Consider the following 19,799-nt stretch of genomic DNA (forward strand, 5'->3'; position numbering starts at 1 on the left):
AAGAAGTATTGTAAAAGAACAACCCTATTCCATGTTTACTTGGAATTGAATCCTATAATTTATTGGGTGTTAAGTAGGTTTCCTCAATTAAAAAACCTTTTTGACATGAGCAAGACAGCAGTTGAGCAGAGCCTGCTGCTGTTGCAAGAGATGGAGAGGGGGAAATGATGGTTTTTCTGTCCTTTCATCCCCTCCCACTCATTCTAGAAATACCTTGGTATTCTAGAAAATACAGATAAGGGTTGGAAAGGAGAACCAATAAAAACCATCTCCCTCTTTTCATACGAGAAAAGGAAAAAAGAAACCTTGCCCTTTAAGGAATAGGCAAAGTTCTTTCCTTTTGTGGATTCAAATTTCCCGGCTGGGAGAAATCATGCAGAATGATTTGGTCAGCTGCGTTGAAAGTCAGAATCGGTTTATTAATAGGAAGGCAGATAAGAAGAAATCTCACAGCGTTCCTAGGATTAATCTAATCTTGTGAGTAGAGAAACCCTTTTTTTATACCCTTCAGATCCTTTGATTTTTGTAAGTGTGAACACTTGAAGTCTTTGATTTGTGTGTGTGTGTGATGAGTTCCTGTCTCCTGATATTGGGGTCTCTTCCTGGGATAGGAGTAATTGTTCTATATTAGCTGTTTTTTGTTCACTTTGTAGCTGCTTGTTCCATTAGGTTGCAATATCCTGAGCTTCCTGTTATGCGTTTTGGTTTGCTTTTCACAAGTTTTTATAATTTGCCATCTATTTGATTTCTATGGGAAAGGATCTTAGCTAGTTTGTAGGGTTTTTTTCTCTGTATCTCATGCCTGTAATTTTCTCCTTCCTTTGTTGTGAAAAGTAAGGTGGCTCCAGCTATTTTAATAGCCCTACTTGACAAAGGGTGGGGACTGTTTTCCTAGAAGAGGGGGGAATCTAACTTCCAACATATAAATGTAACCTTTTCAACTCTTTGCAAGTAGGAATGAATTGAGGTTTCCTGCCACTTGTATTCTAAGGACACAGTTATCTGAACGTAAGATTATAGTTGAAATATTTGTAACTGAGAATTATAATTTCAATGAAATCCCATACAAGGAGAAGAATTCAGTTGCTTGTATTCCAAATTACCACAACTAGTGATCCAGATGGGGTTTTGCTCTAAAATTTGGGATTTATTTTATCAATGGCTAGATAAGAAAATAGGGAAATAAGATACAATACAATATAAATGTAATGATAGAGTAAAGATAAAACAACGTAACATGTTACAATTGATTATAATGAAATGAATGATATGAATTGAGATATGTTAAAAACTGAAATTTGCTCGAAAAGGATGATGTAGTTTATAATTGAAGCCTAACAAGAAGTTAATAATAATATAATACAAAAATATTTATGTAATATGAATTTTAATAATGTATTTAGAAGGGAGGGACTGCTGATATTGTGCACAAGAAGATCTGTACCGACCGACGCACTGTACAAGGGAAAGAAGGTTTTATGTTTTGTGTTTATGCTTGTGTTTGTTTATGCTTGTTGTTAAAAAAAAATATAATAAAAAAATAAAATAAAAAGATGGGGTTTTGCAGGCTGCAGGAAGCCAAGGGCACCAGGCTGCAGAGAATCACAGAGGTGGAAAGTACCTTAGAAGGTGTCTACTCCATTACTCCAGCTCCATGCTCAGCACAGATTCAATTGGAGAATCTTTGATAGAAGAACATTCAGCTGCTGTTTAAAGACTTCTAGCACAGAATTCAGTAGTGAATGTGGCAGCCTGTTCCAAAGGCTGAGAGCTCCTATAGTCAGAAAGATATTGCTGGTGTCTTGTTTGAACTTGCTTTCTTAGTTTTAGAGGGCCACCCTAAATCTGGTATTTCAGTCTATGGTTTTCAGTAAAACCCTGAACAAATTTAACTTTTCCCCCTTTATGTTGTTTTTGCATTAAGTACAAAACCAACTTCCATCTATTAATTTGAAGTATTTTTTTTCTCAATTCCCAGTTCGATATCATTTGTTCTAGATTTTTTTAAAAAACAAACCCAGCAGAACACAGTTTTGCTTTGCTTGTTTTTAAATTCCACACAAAGCAGAAAACTTGGCCAGACTGCAAAACTGTCTGGCAAGGGAGTACTGAGAATCAGATAGAATTGTTCCCCCATTTCCAATTACAAAGTTGATTATAGAGACTACTGGCATGCACAAAAATTATCCTGCCGGGTTTTTTTTTTCCTTTCAGTTCTCATTCAACATAACGAATAATAATTTGCTTTCAAAATTAGCATCAAAGGAGAAGAAAAATTTTTGATGAAATTCTCAAGGATGGGATGTGGTGTTCTTGCAATAACATGATTATAAGGTGGCCAGTGGATGCATGAATGTTGCATCTTTCATGATTCATCTCTTCCTCAATATTTATCCTTCTTGACTTCCAAGAGAAACATAACGGGAACCCCTTTCTCTGTTTTCTTTTAGATAGCAGCCAGGCAATCTTTCAAAATGATAGAAATATGTGTAATAGAAGATATAATGACCAGTCACAGGTCCTCCCTGTTCCAATTATCAAGTAACCCACCAAACTGCACCAAGAGAAGTTCAGAATAAATTTTCAAGCACTTTGAAAGTGAGTGTTTTGTTTTGCTTTAGTTTTTCTTTCTTTTCTTTTTTTACAGAAAACTTCTGATAAATTACAAGACAGATTTTGTTTTATACAGATTGTGAGCATTTCTCCTTGGTGATTATCCCCATGCTGGAATACACACTATGAAGGTCTATGGGGAAGTATAGGTTTATATTTCATATGCCCACCAGCACCACCACCACATATTATTTCCCAATAAATAGATCTGTAATATCACAGTTTAATAGACAATTTGCAATTTCGAAAAGTCTAAAAGGAAGTCTAATTTGCATGCCAGTGTTCCTTTTCTGCTGTAGTCATGTTCCTGATAGTCAGATATATTCTGTAAAGCACTCCAGTGCATGAGGGACACCAATGAAGTTCAAAATGGCTAATTCAGTATATTTAACATGTGTTAAATCAGCAATTGTCCAGATGGCTCGTACCAGTGGCCAAATAATTGAGACAAGGAGGCATTGCAGTTCAGCAACATCTGAAGGTCTATATAGATTCTATATACAATAGGTCATCCATCCCTAAAGCAAGCATGCTACAGTACCCTTGGTCTGTACAAAATGACCAACTGCAGTAGTTCTCAGTTTGTGGTCTGCGGACACCTGGGGGGCTGCAAAGCCATCACAGAGGGTCCACAAAGACTTGAAGAAATGTTAATGATTTAAATCTTGAGTTAAGTCTCAGTGGTCCATGGTCAGTGGCCACAAAGGGTATTTAAAGGGAGTCCATGGTAAAGAAAAAATTGAGAACCACTAGTCTACAGCATATACATGCTACAGAAGATTTGAATTCAGCAGGAATGCTAGATAGAAGTGATGTACCTGAACTCCAGGATGCTGGAAGAATATTAAGTAATTAACTACCAGGATATTGCATTGGTGGGAAAGGCTTATAACCAAAAGAATATCTTTGTCTGGGGTTCAGAGGCCAGGTATGTACGATTGCTAGCAGACTACTACATTTTGTACTCGAGGGAATAACTAAATTTATCATAAATACATGAAGTTAGAAAAGCCCATCCAAACTACATCTTGAAGGAAGGGAACATTGTGATGAAGCTTGAAACATGGGGAAGAAAAAGAAAGAAGGACAGCTTCTCATTTAAACAAGAGACTCCCAGGGGTGTCTTCCAGGTGTAATGTGGGGGGGGAGAAATCCAGATTTATTTATTTATTTATTTGATTTGTCACTCGCTTACAAGAGAATAGGTATAAGGATAAACATAGTTATGAATACAAGAAATGAGTACATATAAGAAAAATAAAAGAAACAATAGGACAGGGACGGTAGCGCGCCCCCAACAACATCGAGATGATGGCCGCAACAGTGTGGTTGAAGCACATAAACAGGTGGGGCTTCAGTCACTCTTTCATGGCCATCATCTTGATGTTGCTGATCACATCCCACAGAGAACGTGGACATTCATTTAACTAATGGGCTACATGACATACAGTTCTTCCCTCTCTGAAGATCTTTCCTCTCGTCTCTCTCTTACCATGACCTTGTGGTCAAAGAGGTTCACAAGTACAAAAGGATGAGACATTCCCACGCCCACATAATTTCCATGATATGTGGCATATAAAGAGTTGAAGCTTAGCTGTTTGTTTGTTTCAAGTACTACAGAGCCACTGATAACTTTCTTAAGGTATGCTGAGCAATTAATTTATTTGGCAGGCACACAAATGTGGGAAGACACTAAAAATCAAGAACTTGGAGAGCATAATCAATGCTCTATTTAACTGATTCCCAGTTTCCAGTATTGGACAGATAGACAGTTTTCCCTAGAGTGATGTTTGATGTTAACATATTTATGCTCTTATCTCAGCATCCAGCTTTATCATTTTATATTCTTTCTCTCCGTGTTCATTGAGGGTGACCTATTAGTTCCCATTTTTCATTTTTCCCTATTAACAGTGTTCTCCTCCCCACAACATTTTATTTTTATTTTATTTTTTTTTAAACAAGTTTTATTAATTTTTTTCAAAACACACAAGTCGTCATTATCCATTACATATTTAAACCTTTTTCCATTATAAATTTAACAAGTCAGATAAACTATAATTCTGTTTTAAACCATTTCCATATAAACATACAAAAACCTCTTATCCATTTTCTCTTTCTTTCTCTTTACTCTTATTCCATTTTATTATTATTATTTCATCTATTTCTTTCTGACTTAGTTACCATTATTCTCATTCTATATTTCTGCAAGGTTTCATTAATTCTCCCCCCCAAAAAAAACATATATACACAACACACAAAACATAAAAAAGATCTTTTTGAAAGTAACTTGGACCCAGGTATTTCTTTCTTCATGGACTTCAACTGTATTCATACTCATCTTACATATCATTACTTATTTTATTTACCATTCTAAATCTTCTATATTAACTTCTCCCCATATTTCACTCTTTTTAATTCTATCTTAATTAATCATCTTAATTTGAGTCATTATATTTGTATCTTTGTCCATTCTTTATTGTACCTTTGTCTCATTCCTTATAAAAAAAAAAGAAATTTCTCCTGAAATCACTAATCAGAGTATGATGCCTTTCTATCTCCCGACTAAATTAATCAAATTAATCTTTAGAATACCCAATCCGATTTTGCTTGGTACATTCTAACTGAATAATACATCCAAAATAATTAAATACATAGTTAAACAATAGATCTAAATATTAAAAACAAATACTATAATGAAAATTTTATAATAACATCACTCCCATAATCTTATTAAACTCTTTAATTAAAGCTCAATATTCTAAATCTCCCCTCATATTATATTTTAAAACCAATCATTATTAACATTTCAACATTTTAATCTCTTATCAACTCTTAAGCCATTTAAGTTTTCTATTTCTAATACAATACTACCATATCATCTTATGTACCTTGCAAAATCTCTTTGAAGAAATTATACTTATCCTTTATCCCTAAAAAAATTCCTTTTTTCCCATTTAATTTCAAAACTTTGTAGCTTTTCTCCACCTTTTCCCTTTCTTTCTTCTCCCAACAAACCTTTCTACCCCCTTCTTCTAGCCTCTGCCTTACTGGCTTCCCTTCTCTGTCGTATTCCTCTTCCCTTTTGTTTACCATCCTTATATTGATTTTGCACCTTGTTTTTCCTTTCTTAAATGTTTTTTAAATCTTAAGTCCTTTATTTCTCTTCTCTTCCCTCTTCCTTCCCTCTTGGTCGAGTTCTGAGATTTATTAAAGATGGTTTCCTCTCCTTCTTCTTCTTCTGCTGTCTTCATCTGCTGCAATGTTTGTTGATAGTTAATAAGCGCCATTTCTAAAAAAGGAAGGCTTCTTTCAAACCAGCTTTACCATTTTTTTTTTGCTTGGTCATAATCTTTTCTCAGTTCCTCAATAGAAGGAGCCATTATAAATCTTTTCTTTTCTCTTACAACAGTCAGAATATTCCAAAGGAAAAATAAGACAATCCCAAAGTTATCAGTCAGTCCAAACCAAGACAGAGTTCCCACTCTCTCCTCCTAGGGTAGTATCAATCAGAGAAAAAGAAAGTCCAAATCTGTTTCTTAAAATCTTATTGCAACATATTTTAGTCTTTCAATCCTTAAGGCATCTCCTCCAACAAAGTCTTAGCATACAAATATATATTTTTTAAGTCCTCTCTTTTCCCACTCATCGCTTAAAGCCAGTTTTCACCTAAAAAAATAGATTTCTTAATATTCACTTTTATTCCGTAGAAAAAGAGGGTAAGCTATCCTTTCAGCACCATTAAACTGCCGCTTTTTTCCTCTTCTCGAAGGTATCATTCAGAAAGTCATACTTTTCAGGAATTTTGTTAAATATGTCTTAGAGTCCTAGGAGCCAAGAAAAACTTTCTCCTTTCAAGCACTTTCTCCACTTCCTCCTGCGCATTCTTACCCGGCTGCCAGCTTCTTTGTGGCGGCCATTACGACCACCGCTGCACCGTCCTGGGAAAAGGGGGTTCTGCCGGCCGGGAGGGGGTCTGCAAAACCCCAAACCCTTCTCCGGATCCCCTACCTTCAGCTGCCCCTGCAGGGCAGCCTAGCTCCGCACTCCGCCTGGGTCGGAGCCCCAAAAACGGCTAGCGCGGCAGGGATCGCGCAGCCGCAAATCCCTGCCGCTCGCGAAGCCGACAAACCGGAAGTCCCCCACAACATTTTATTTTTAAAGGATAAACAGTCTGATTTTTATAGTACCTTTTGAAATTATGTAAGAGCAAGCACTCCAAACAATCAAAACCTCACAACTCTATTATTTGTGAGCACAATAACGTCTAAATGTTTGCCGCTGTTGTTGGAATCAATTCCAAAGTTATGTCACATTTAATATGATATTGATTCTCAACACAGAAATTTTTTGTTTGACTTGTAGTAGAGCAGTTACAATTGCCTCCTTATCCTCTGCAATCTCTGAATTGGGTGCAAATAAATCTTGATGTTGCCTTGTGACGGAAGCGGGGTGATAAAAGCTCGTTTGTCCAGTATTGTCAAAATAAATTGTAACAACCTGACAAATAGATGAGAAATAAAGCTTTTACTGATATAAACACATTCTGCCTCAATATATGTGAAATCAAACTCTTCCTCTGGAGAAGTGTTTGTAGGCAAGGAAATCGTATCCTGGAAATAGCTGATATCCATGGTGAGACGGATACTTGCCATATTTTTGCCACGAGATGTTGAAAATTTTGTTTCTCAAAAGCAGTTAACTGAATTTTTTCTCCATTGAAGCAATCCAGTTTAGCACACCACGGGAACCCCCCCCAAAAAAACCTTAACACTTTGAAAGGGGAAGACTTAATTTTTTTTTTTCATGATTGGCTATTAAGAAAGAATAGCCACTTAAAGCTTCAGCGCATAATTCAACAAAGAAAACGACACAATAGCCAAAGGTTTCTGTGCACATATGCATAATAAAAAGGCAAAATAAATTATTAACACAAGCTCAGCAAGGAGCAGAAAGGGAATGAAGTCCCAGGGTTACATTAAAATCTACAGGCATTCAAGCTTTACATAACAGCTTATTCCAGATACAAAAAGTCGGTTTGATGAAGATCAGCAAAGCAAGATTCTGATGAGACAGGACAGAAAAGAGATCCAAAGACACCAGTTTATGTTTAATCACACACTTATTCAGCCAAGATGGCTTATTCCAAGGTTAGGTTGATGGCAGTCATCCACAGGCCCTCTAAATCCCTTTTTGGGAACTGGAAATTCTCAGAAGTATTGTCATGAACTCCAGCCCTTGGACTTTGCAACATATGGCAGAGATATTGATGAAGATTCTCTGGTCCCATGTTTAGACCCTTCCCCCTTTGAGCAACCCACTCTCCTCCAGCAGACCTCCATCCTTCCATCCTCAGAGAATTTTGCGGTTGCAAAACTTGACAAGAGCTCCTTGAGAAGGTCAATCAGAAACAATGAAGTTGACTATCACCTGGATCATAGGTTGGCTTTAGGATGTCATAGACTGCTGAAAATTCAAGTGGCTCAAACTGTTAGAAAATGAGGTGCTGGCTTAACACATTTCTTTGGACAATTTTCAAATATGTCTCTGCAGGGATAAAGGGGAACTGAATTCTCATTTGCTTGAATGTTCAATAAGTTTTCCAGGTGCTCCAACTCATTAGGCCTCCGCTTCAAATCTTCAGAGAATGTCTAGAGATCAAGGAGAATACAGTAGAAACAGGGCTGGCTGCTTGACCTTGTTTCTGCCTCTTCACGCATCTACCTGGACATTTCGTTGAAGTCCCAGATGGCTTCATGATCTTGGAGTACTTTCTTTTTTGTTACAGGTATGTAGATACCTATATGCAGATATCTAGGTGCAGTTGTCTATGCCTCATAACCTCTAGCTTGGATTACTGCAACATATTATGCATTGGTGTCATGCCCGGGTGGAGACTGAGCAGTCACAGGAGGACCCAGGCCCATCCCCTATCCAACCTAGGGCATGCAGGGAGGAGAGGATCAGGGTAAAATGTGGTCTACTCGGGAGGAGAGGGCCATGATCCTCTTCGTGGTTTGCAGGTGTGAGATCTGCATAAGAGTTTGGACCTGTGTGCTAACAGACGCTGGAGACACTTTAGTGTTTTATTCCTAAAGAAGGTTTATCTTGGTTGGCGTTCTTCCAACGGACTGTCCCTGGTTATCTTCCTGAAGTTGACAATTATCTATCCTGGTCTGTCGAGGAACTTTATTCAATGTGGTTTGTTTTTGGTTTTTGCTTCATTATTGACTCTTTGAATGTGAACTGTGTTTCTTGCCTTTGAAATGTTATTTTGAAAATAGTTTACTCCTTCACTGTGAACAATTAAACAGTGAAGCCAAGTTGAAGGCATTAAAGGACTTTTAGTTACGTTTTGGATTTTGTTATATTTCTGATATACTCTGGGTCATCACAATTGGATTGCCTTCCAAAATGATCAGATATTGGGATTATCACAGAATGCCACAATAAAAGTATACTTTGCAGCAAGAGGTAATTGAGGACAATGTCTTCTCTATTATTATTTTTTTGTCAACAGTTAGATACTTAGCATTCTTTTTAGTCTAAGAACCCAATCTTTCTAAGCACCCACTTTCTACCTGCACATTTAGATAAGGTCACCCATTTGTTCCTGTCACTTTGGAAGCGGACAAGAAAGCTGGGCCCTTGACTTCCAGTTTGAGTCTCTTCGCGGACAGACCAAAACCACGATTGTGCACGGTTTCGATCTGTGCTCGCCCCTGGAGCGCCCCGAGCCGGCTGGTTTCAGGGCTAAGCCACCCCATAGAGGTGGTGAAGAGGGGGGAGACCACCAGCAGGGTTGAGGAGAGCAGCATCTCTCCTCCTCAGCTGGCTATTGCTCTCTTTCCTGAAGGCGGTTGCAGTGGTGGTCAGAAATGGCCACCTCAAAGAAGAACTCGGCCAGAAAAGAATGTGCAGGAGGAAGATAAGAAGAGAAAGTTTTGGTTGACCGGGTTAAACTGCAAAAGCAACAACTAAGGTACCCTGGAATTTAAACTAAAAAAAAAAGTAACATTGTTCCCAAAGAAGACTTTGAAGCAGCGAAGGAGAGAGAAAAGGGAAAAGATTTGGGTTTTTTTCTTCTCTCCCTTTCCCCATACTGACAGCTAAGAGATTTAAATAAGAAATTGGAAAAAAAATCCACTTTGACATCAATAGGCATTTAAGCTGAAAATAAAATGTCAAAGGGATAATAAAGATTTCTGGATACTTAAAAGCTTTTAAAAGCAGGAAAGGAGAGAAAAAGAATAAAAGGGCAGGATCTGGAAAAAAGGGAGGAGACTGCCTGGAATTAAAAGGAATTTACAGTAAAATCTCAACAAGACTTCTAAAAGATACATTTTAACTGAAACTTGGCAACAAAATAGTAGAACCCCAGGAAGAGAAAGCGGAAAAAAGAAGCATAAAGAAACAGCTTGGGAGTATTTGGATTATTTGGTGATCTCTGGATTTTTGGTTATTGCATTTGAATGACTAAAATCAATCGGGTGGTTGTTTAAAAGTGTTTAAAATGGCACTACTTTTAGAAGAACTGAAAATGGAACTTAAAAAGTACAAAGAAGATGCACAAGAAGGGAGAGATTCTTTTGGCTTCGTATTTCAATTCTAAGAAATGGAGATCTGGAACTATGAGAAACAACAAGAAATGCCTGCAGAACAAGAAGATTGGGACAAAGAAGAAGCCATCTTTAATGATCAAGTAATTTTATGTGGGGGGAGGAAAGGGGGGAAAGAGAATGAAAAGTTTAAGATTTGAAAAAACAACCAAGAAAAGGAAGAATAGTTTTAAAAATAAGTATAATATTAGAAAGCAACAGAAGAGGGGAATACAGAAGAGAGAATTAGAAGTAGAGAGACAAGGGGGTAAAAAGGGGAGGGAGAAGAAGAGAGGGAAGAAGGAAAGGAAAAGAAGTTATGAAGGACAGAAACAAGATATGGAGAAACAGGGCCTATTTAGAGATAATGGGTGAAGATTTAATTGAAAAAGGGATTCTGCAAAGGTACATAAGATAGTATTGTTATATTAGAAATAGAAATCATTTTAGAAAATATGAAACAATGTATGATTAAAATGATGGATAAAATAGTTATTGTAATCTAGTTAAATGTTTCTTAATAAATAAATGAAATAAAATGAATGAAAGAATTGAATTAGGAAAGGATGGGAACATTTTAATTATTTAATGTTTTATAAAATATAAGGGAAGAGAAATAGGGGGGGGGAATTAATTACGGAAAGCTTATAAGTGTTCCCAAGGAAGTGTGATATTTAATTGAAAAGAAATGTTAAAGATGTTACGATTTTAATGAATATTAATGATAGAACTGAATTGGAATGGAATGAGTGTTTTAATTACATATATTTATAATCACTTTTTAAGAATATAGTGTGTATTTTAAGAATATACCAAGCAGAATTTGATTGGAAGTTATGTATTATATTTATAACCTCAAGGTATATATTGAAGCTTAAATAAGAGTTGAATGGATAAATTTAAAAGATATAAATATCCCAATTAGTAACTACAGGAGAAAATTTGTTTAATGAGAAAAGAAAATATGAAATTGAAACAGGACAGACAAAAGTATAAATATAATGATTTGAATTGAGATGAGATAATTAAAATAAAATTGAGAAAATTAAGAGAGGAGAAAAACTATGTAGAAAATGTAAAACAGTAATAAGATATGGAATAGAACATAAAAGTGAGCATGAAATTGAGTTTGTGTCTGTATGAAGAAGTGTAACCCGGGACCATGCTATTTTTAAAAAAAGATGTTTTATTTGTATTATAGGTTTTTTTGTGTGTGTGTGAAAACCCAAATAAAATTTTCAAAAAAAAAAAAAAAGAAAGAAAGAAAGCTGGGCCCTTCTCCCCCTGGGAAAGAATCAAGTGTTTGTATTTCCCATGCCTCTGGTGCAACTAAAAATACCCGAGGCATCGAGATGCCAACTCCTCAGTCCAACTCCGAGGCTGCATTGTTTTCCACACAGAGGAAAAAAATCAGGGCATTGCAACCATGCTGACAATGACTTCGGATCCCTGCTTTCTCCAAAAGGTCACAAAATGTCAATCGAAGAGAAACCTAGAACTCAGGAGAAATTTCCTGACAGTTAAAACAATTAATCAGTGGAATGACTTGCCTGCAGAAGTCGTGGTTGCTCCACAGTGGAGGTTTTTTAAAAAGAGACCGGACAACCATTTGTCTGAAATAGTATATAGGTGGCGAACCTATGGCATGCCTTCTCTGTGGGCACGCATGCTGTCGCCCCAGCTCAGCTCCACCATGCATGCGCGCACACCTCCCACCAGCCAGCTGGCCTTTGGGTCTCTGCTGTCAACTCATAAAACATTGTATACACGTTTTATAGTTGACAACAGAAAGAAGGGGGAGGAGTTTCAAAGAGCAGGAGGCAGTGTGGAATTGAAAGTACATTCCATTCCTATTTTCTTCACACACTGATAAGATGACTGAAGCTTCTGCCGAGCAAAAAATCTAATTGGAGAGCATGATTGATGACTCTTCGCTATGGACGGTTTTTCATTGGATGATACACCCAGAGGGTGGGGAGAAAAGCAGGATAAAGGGTGAAAAGTGAATTACGTATCTCAGAGTTGGCTATGCCCAGACTAGTGCTGGATGTAGAATGTTACCTTCAAATAAATCCTCTTTAGTTTTGGGAGTGTGGCTCAAGGCTCATGATTTCATCGGAGTAACTGCCGGAACACTGACAGATAGCCAACTGACATCTGCAGCACATGCATGGGAGGATGGGTTGCATGTGCATGGGGCATGGATACATGCTCGTGGGGTGCGCCTTGCGGTTTGGGTATGTGCATGCGAGTGCGCTTTGGGCACTCGCTGCCCAAAAGGTTCACCATCGCTGGTATGGGGTTTCCTGTTTGAGCAGGGTGTTGGACTACAAGACCTCCAAGGTCCCTTCCAATTCTGTTATTCAATAACATAGCTGTGAAATATCCTGGAAGTAGATAAGGTGAGGTGGCGGGGGGTGGGGAATGGCGCAGAGCTTAGCATGTGTTGAGGAAGCTGTGGAGATAGTGTGGGAGCTGGGAGGTATTATGTATCTTTTAGAGGTTGAGATACACATCCACTGTCTGAGAGGTTCTGATGTTCTCATTCTTTGAGTGCATGGTGCACACACCACTGCAAATGAAGCATGGAGCCATGCTCTAACTTATGGACTTCAACTCCCAGAGTTCCTCAGCCAGCTTTGCTGGCTGAGGAACTCTGGGAGTTGAAGTCCACAAGTCTTAAAGTTGCCAAGGTTGGAGACCCCTGCTCTAACCAGCACCCTATTAGCTAGACAGAAGATCAGGATTGCTCCATTCATGGTACCATTGAACCAGAGGTGGCATTTAGCAGGTTCTGACCAGTTCTGAAGAACCGTTAGCTAAAATTTTGAGCAGTTCAGAGAACCGGCAAATGCCACCTCTGACTGGCCTCGCCCCCATCTATTCTCTGCCTCCCGAGTCCCAGCTGATTGGCTGGGTCTTCTTTTGTTGCTCTGCACAGGAGAACGGAGCTGGAAAGCAGGTTAGTGGGGTGGGGAGGGAATGGGGATTTTGCAGCATCCTTTCCCTGCCACGCCCACCAAGCCATGCCACACCCAAGCCATGCCCACAGAACCGGTAGTAAGAAAAATTTTTGAATCCCACCATTGTCTTTTTGCCTGGAAGGGAAGAAAATGATTTTTTTCTCCCCTATAATGGAATCTCTGCTGCTATTTCTTAACAGGGCATGAGTTCTGAAATTGAGTTCAGTTTGGCGAGATGAGCTGATCCCAGCTTTCCAAATCCCTATTAAGCACAGATGAGGAAAAAGATAGAACCTCATCTATCCAAAAGCTGGTATGAATGCTAGCAGCCAGTCTTGCTTTTGGCCTGATCAACAGATGCACCAACTGGAGCTGTTTGCAGTTGCCCCAGGCAGTAAACCACTGAACTGCATGTTGCAGCATCTGTTTGGCAGCTTAGTAAAAGATCCCTTTCGCTTAGGCTGGCCTGTCTTTAAGATCCTGCTCAGCGGGAAAAATACCTTATTCTTATTCAGCCTTGAGATTCAAGGTCTTCTTGCACTTTGGTAACCCTGAATAGCCTTGGATCTTGGATCTGAATTCTGCCAGATTGTGACAGAAGAATGGGATCTTATGGCAACATAGGAAGCAGCATTCAATGTGATCAGCTAGGATCTGTTTGCCAATCAGAAGTCTGTACAAAAGATATGTTTTAAGAAGGAGGGAGGGAGACATGCTTCCAGCCTCTGAACCTTGTCCAATCGTGAGCAAAATCTAAGCAACTTTACCCTCCAGAAGTTAAGATATTCTTTCCAGCTTGGGCTTGTCCTTCCCCACCAAGAAATGGACTACCACCTTAAAGAGGGCTGCTGGTGTGAGTGGCAGATGTTAAAGAGCAGAAAACTTTGTTTAGCTGCTCTTTTGGATACGATAATCCCTAATGTGGACTCATATTTGTGTTTGTCTGATTCACGCTTCTTTTTCTTTTAATGGTGGTCTTGGAATCTCTGCTGGTGTTTCATCTTTTGAAGTTCCTCAGAAGAACACACAAAGATCAAAGCACAGTGAGGCATTAATCCAAGGCATGTTCATTCCACACAACAACTAAATCTCAGCCAAACTACCAGATGCTCAGAGAATCCCCCAATTCCCTCTAGGACCCGTTAGACAGACTCCATCATTTGCCTAGGGTGACCTTTAATTCTTGCTGCATTACGATGGGTGGAATGGGAAGCAGTGCAGAGAAGCCTGTGGGAAGACATATCCATCTGGTTCAGTTCCAAGCCGGGAGAAAGGCAATGGAGGGTGGAGGCTGATTGGAAAGAGGGAGGGTCTATTTATTGATGAACAGAACCACATGGGTTATGGTTCTGGTGCAGTTGACCACATGGAGTTGAGAGTGTCTGTGGAGGTTATACCTTCTCTTGGGCTTTGCACTTCTTCCTGTTCCTGTGCAAGAACATGCATTCTATTGGCTGTTGCCAGACTCTCATGAAGCTGTGTAGGAGTTATGTAGGGGTCATAGCGGGCTCTATAGGCAAAGTACAAATCTTAGGTGTTTGTCTAAGCTAAGTTTGGTTGAAGTTTCTGAAGGTGATGCAATGAAGGGGCTTGTGGGGAGACATGATAGCTGTCTTCCAATATTTGAGGGGCTGCCACAGAGACGAAGGGGTCAAGCTATTTTCTAAAGTGCCTGTAGGCCAGACAAGGAATAATGTATGGAAACTGAACAAGGAAAGATTCAACCTGGAAATAAGGAGAAACTTTTTGACAGTGAGAACAATCAACCAATGGAACAGCTTGCCCTTGGAAGTTGTGGGAGCGCCATCACTTGAGACTTTCAAGAAGAGATTGGACTGCCATTTGTCAGAAATGGTGTAGGATCTCCCACTTGAGCGGAGGGGTTGGACTAGATGACTGAAAAGGTCCCTTCCAACTCTGATTATCTGTTATCTGTGTTCTGAAAGGGTGTTGGGTAATTCCTATTGTGGCTTAATGGCTTTCCTCCTGTTTTGGCTCTTGGGTGAGGGTATTTGCTTATGAATAGAGCTACCTAGATATTTGGCTTCTTTCAATAGCTCTTTATCTCTTAAGTGCTGATATCTGCTGAGGGCTATTAAGGAAGGTGGGGCCTGCTTTCTGTCTCCAAGAGCGTGTTTCTCCATTTCTCCTTTTACGGAAATATAATATTCTGCCTTTTTAAAAAATATTTCCTAAAATATTTCATTCTTCTAGAAGAGGGGTGGGTTCTAACTTTGTACAAGCCTAAAAACAGAGACTGACTAGACTACAGCAAAAGACCAATGGTAAAGTCCTTTACCAACATACCATATCAAAATTGCTTGGAGTCAAAACCCTGATCTAATGTGTGACTTCTAATATTTATTGGGTCCTGTCATTTAGACCAGGTCCATGGTTGTAAGGTGACCAAACACCGCTGAGATGCAGATGCAACATCACTCATAAGGTTGCTAAGCTCTATTTGCCTCATGTATTCCACTACTCATCTCATAATGAAATTAAGCATGTGAAGCAGGGATGTCCCCATGCCATAGGAATTCCTCTTTTAATTTTCAAGATTCTGTATTTACCACAAACCCGCTTCAAATATGAGACCCGGTTTAATATAGTGATTGAGGCATCAGGCTAGAGATCCAGGAAATCAGGTGAGCTCTAATCCAATCTGGGCACAAAACCTCAGTGATCTTGAATTAGTCACTTTATCTCAGCACAGGAAGTTGGCAAGGCCAAACCACTTCTGACAAATCTTGTCAAGAAATTGCAGAATTAATCCAGCCAGGAATCAACATTGACATGAAGGTACAAAAAAGCAAAAAACAAACAAACATATCTTCCTGAAATCTATGTCATTTTTGTTTCTTTGGTCTCGCCAGCTGTCTCGGAATTGACAGTCTATATAGTCTAGAAATAATAATATGTTAAATATTAAACCAATTCTGTATTAATTTTATATGGATTGTTTTTAGTTAGGTTTCAAGAGCAAAGCCTCAATTCCTGGCTCTTGATCCAGACTCTTGGCTAGGATATTTGAAGCCTCTTCTGGGCAGCCTGCTTCTTATATTTGCTACTTTTGGTTCCTTGGACTGGTTTTTTTCCACCCGTTTTTTTACTTGAACCATCCAGAGTCACTAGGAGTCAGGCACTGTACAAATGTAGTGATTAAATACATAAATGTTCCTCATCATTTTGTACATTTTTCTGATTGTTTTATCACTGTATTATAATTACTTGGTTTATTATAATAACACCCAAAGTATAACACTAAGGCACAAATAAATATGAAATCATGGATTAATGAAAAAACCATGACACATCACAATGTCAATGTAGCACTGAAGAAAGCAACAACAGTTTGTACTCTGTTTCTGGGTTTTACAGGAAAGGCCATTTTGTGCACCGAAAAAATCACTCTCAATCATTATCAAGAACCTGTTCTAGGGAAACGACTTGTCCACTTTCCCCAAAGGCAACAACACCATCTGCAGATGTGAATATTTTGTTTGGGTTTTACATGGTGCGTAAACTGCTGGTGCATCTTTCCCTTGGCCACACACAGCAGAAATGTGTGAAGGTAATTTTAAAAGCTTAACAACATCTTTCATTTTAGTTATTGGAACAAAGGAGGAACGATAATTTCAATAAACAGGCCAAATACAGCCCACCTTTAAAGTGCTACAATGATCTTTATTTTAATTGATACAGGTATCGTATCAATTTCTCACCAGATCTGGCCAAACCAATTCCTGTAAAATTTGCTAAAAGCTGCCTCTAGGTAAAGAAACAAATACAGGTGAAACTCGCAAAATTAGAATATTGTGCAAAAGTTCATTTATTTCAGTAATGCAACTTAAAAGGTGAAACAAATATATGAGATAGACTCATTACATGCAAAGCAAGATAGTTCAAGCTGTGATTTGTCATAATTGTGATGATTATGGCTTATAGCTCATGAAAACCCCAAATCCACAATCTCAGAAAATTAGAATATTACATCAATAAAACAAGGATTGTCCATAAAACAATATCAGACCTCTGAAAAGTATAAGCATGCAGATGTACTCAGTACTTGGTTTGGGCCCCTTTTGCAGCAATGACTGCCTCAATGCGGCATGGCATGGAAGCTATCAGCCTGTGGCACTGCTGAGGTGTTATGGAAGACCAGGATGCTTCAATAGCGGCCTTCAGCTCAGTCCATGCCATGGAAATGGAAATGCTCCATTGGATATTGGGCATCTCCCTTCTTGACCACATCACAAATGACACCATTCAACAGCATTTTAGTACGACACCAATAACAGAGAAGATGAGAAAAGGCTGGCTCCACTGGTATGGAAATGTCCAAAGAGCAGCATTTTCCACCATTGCCAAAAGCCTATCAACTAGAAGTCAATGGCTGGCAACCTCGTGGGCATCCAAAACAGAGATGGCAAGACACTATCAACAAAGACATGCAAGCTGTGGGCCTGCACCCTGGAGACGCAGCTGACTGCGCAAAGTGGCGTTCAATGATCCAAAAAGCGGACCCTGCATCTGCAGGAATACATGGAGGAGGAGGAGGAGGAGGAGGAGGAGGAGGAGGAGGAGGAGGAGGAGGAGGAGGAGGAGAAGAAGATAGTAGTAGTAGTAGTAGTAGTAGTAGTAGTAGTAATAGTAGTTTGGAAAGAAGTTCATTTGGACTAGCCTTTGCAGTTTCTAAAACTTCTGGTTGGTAGAGGGAACCAACCATTAAAATTTTGTCTCTGAAGGTTGACAGCAGCACTTAACATTGACCATGCATTCAATCTGACTTTGAACTACAAACCTCATAGACCACAAACCATGGTTAGAACACTGGCCTAATTTGTAAGGTCCCCTCCCCCTTTTCTTCTGAAACTTTTTCTTCTGCAACTTTTTGCTGGATGGACAATTCAGGAACATCTGAAAGCACGACTCAGTCTCCTGCAACATTTTGAAGAGTTACAGATAGTCCTCGCACTTGTAAGAGTTTGTTTAGTGTCCATTCAAAGTTACAACAGTGCTGAAAAAAATGACTTATGCCCATTTTTCACAGTTATGACCTTTACAGCATCTCCATGATCATGTGATCAAGATTCGCTTGCTTGGCAACTGCTTCATATTTATGACCATTGCAGTGTCCCAAGGTCACGTGATCACTTTTTGTGACCTTCCAACAAGTCAAAGTCAATGGGATAGCCAGATTCACTTAAAAACAGGGTTAGTAACTTGCAGTGATTCACTTAACAACTGTGGCAAGAAAGGTCATAAAATGGGGCAAAACTCACTTAGCAAATGTCTCACTTAACAGAAATTTTGAGCTCCATTGTGATCATAAGCCAAGGACTACCTGCACCACAAAATCTTATTCAGCTTATTCATTTACTTGATATGTGGACCTCAACTCACAGATTTCCCCAGCCAACATTCCAGGAGTTGAAATATACACATTAGAGTAACCAAGTTTGAGAAACACTGATTTACTTGTTAAGTGGAGAGACGCCGTTGTTATAAACAGTACGAGTTTGCATATGGAACTTCCCAAGACAATAACTTGAAAGCAGCAAAGAATTTTATTTTTTTTTTAAAAAAAATTTTTTGTATTTGCAAACATAAATACACAAAAGGTGAATACAGAATGAAACATCCACCAACTTCTTACCCTCTTACACAGATTCACGGCCCCTTCCCCTTTTTGCCAAAGCATTTTACTTTTTATGGCATTTATTTCCCCTAAAAGCCCCCCTCCATCTATGTTAATCATAGCCAACTTCTTGCTAGCACAAGCTCTACTATTCTTGTACATCCTCTGCTTGGGGTTTCAGTTGGCATTTAGCTTGTTGAGATTTGTGGTTTTAGCTATGAAGAGCCACCTAGTTTCAAAACAGCTTATAATTGTTCCATTTAACGCACATATCAAACATTGAGTGGTCAATGTCTGGAATACTCTACATGACTCTGTGGCTTCTTCCCGAAACCCCAAAAACTTTAACCTTAGACTGTCTACTATTGACCTCACCCCTTTCCTAAGAGGTCTGTAGGGGGCGTGCATAAGCGCACCAACGTGCCTACCGTCCCTGTCCTATTGTTTCTTTTTATTTTTCTTATATGTATCCATTTCATGTATCCATAACTATGTTTATACTTATACCTGTTATCTTATAATCGCTTGACAAATAACATAAATAAATAAAACATAAAACAATACAAGAGCACACAACAGATACAAACTCAATGTAAACCGCTCCAAACTTGATTGCAGAAAGTACAACTTCAGCAACAGTGGTCAATGCCTGGAATGCACTACCTAACTCTGTAGTTACATCCTCTAACCCCCCCCCCCACTCATTTACCCTCAAACTATCCACTATTGACCTCACTCCATTCCTAAGAGGTCTGTAAGGGGCGTGCATAAGTGCACCATCGTGCCTCCCGTCCCTCTCCTATTGTCCCCATTTATTTGTACCTATTTCCTGTATTCTTACTCATGTTTATACTTATACCTATCATCTTGTAAGCGATTGACAAATCAAATAAAAGTTTATGTAAAAACAATAAACTCTGTTTCCCACGCCATTAAAGACGGAAACAACCGCCGCTTTCCTGAAGAATATACAAATACACAAAAAACATT

The sequence above is a fragment of the Notechis scutatus genome, chromosome 4, assembly GCF_049901735.1.
Source record: "Notechis scutatus isolate UNSWTSFEM ecotype Mainland chromosome 4, rNotScu1.2, whole genome shotgun sequence".
Taxonomy (NCBI): Eukaryota; Metazoa; Chordata; class Lepidosauria; order Squamata; family Elapidae; genus Notechis; species Notechis scutatus.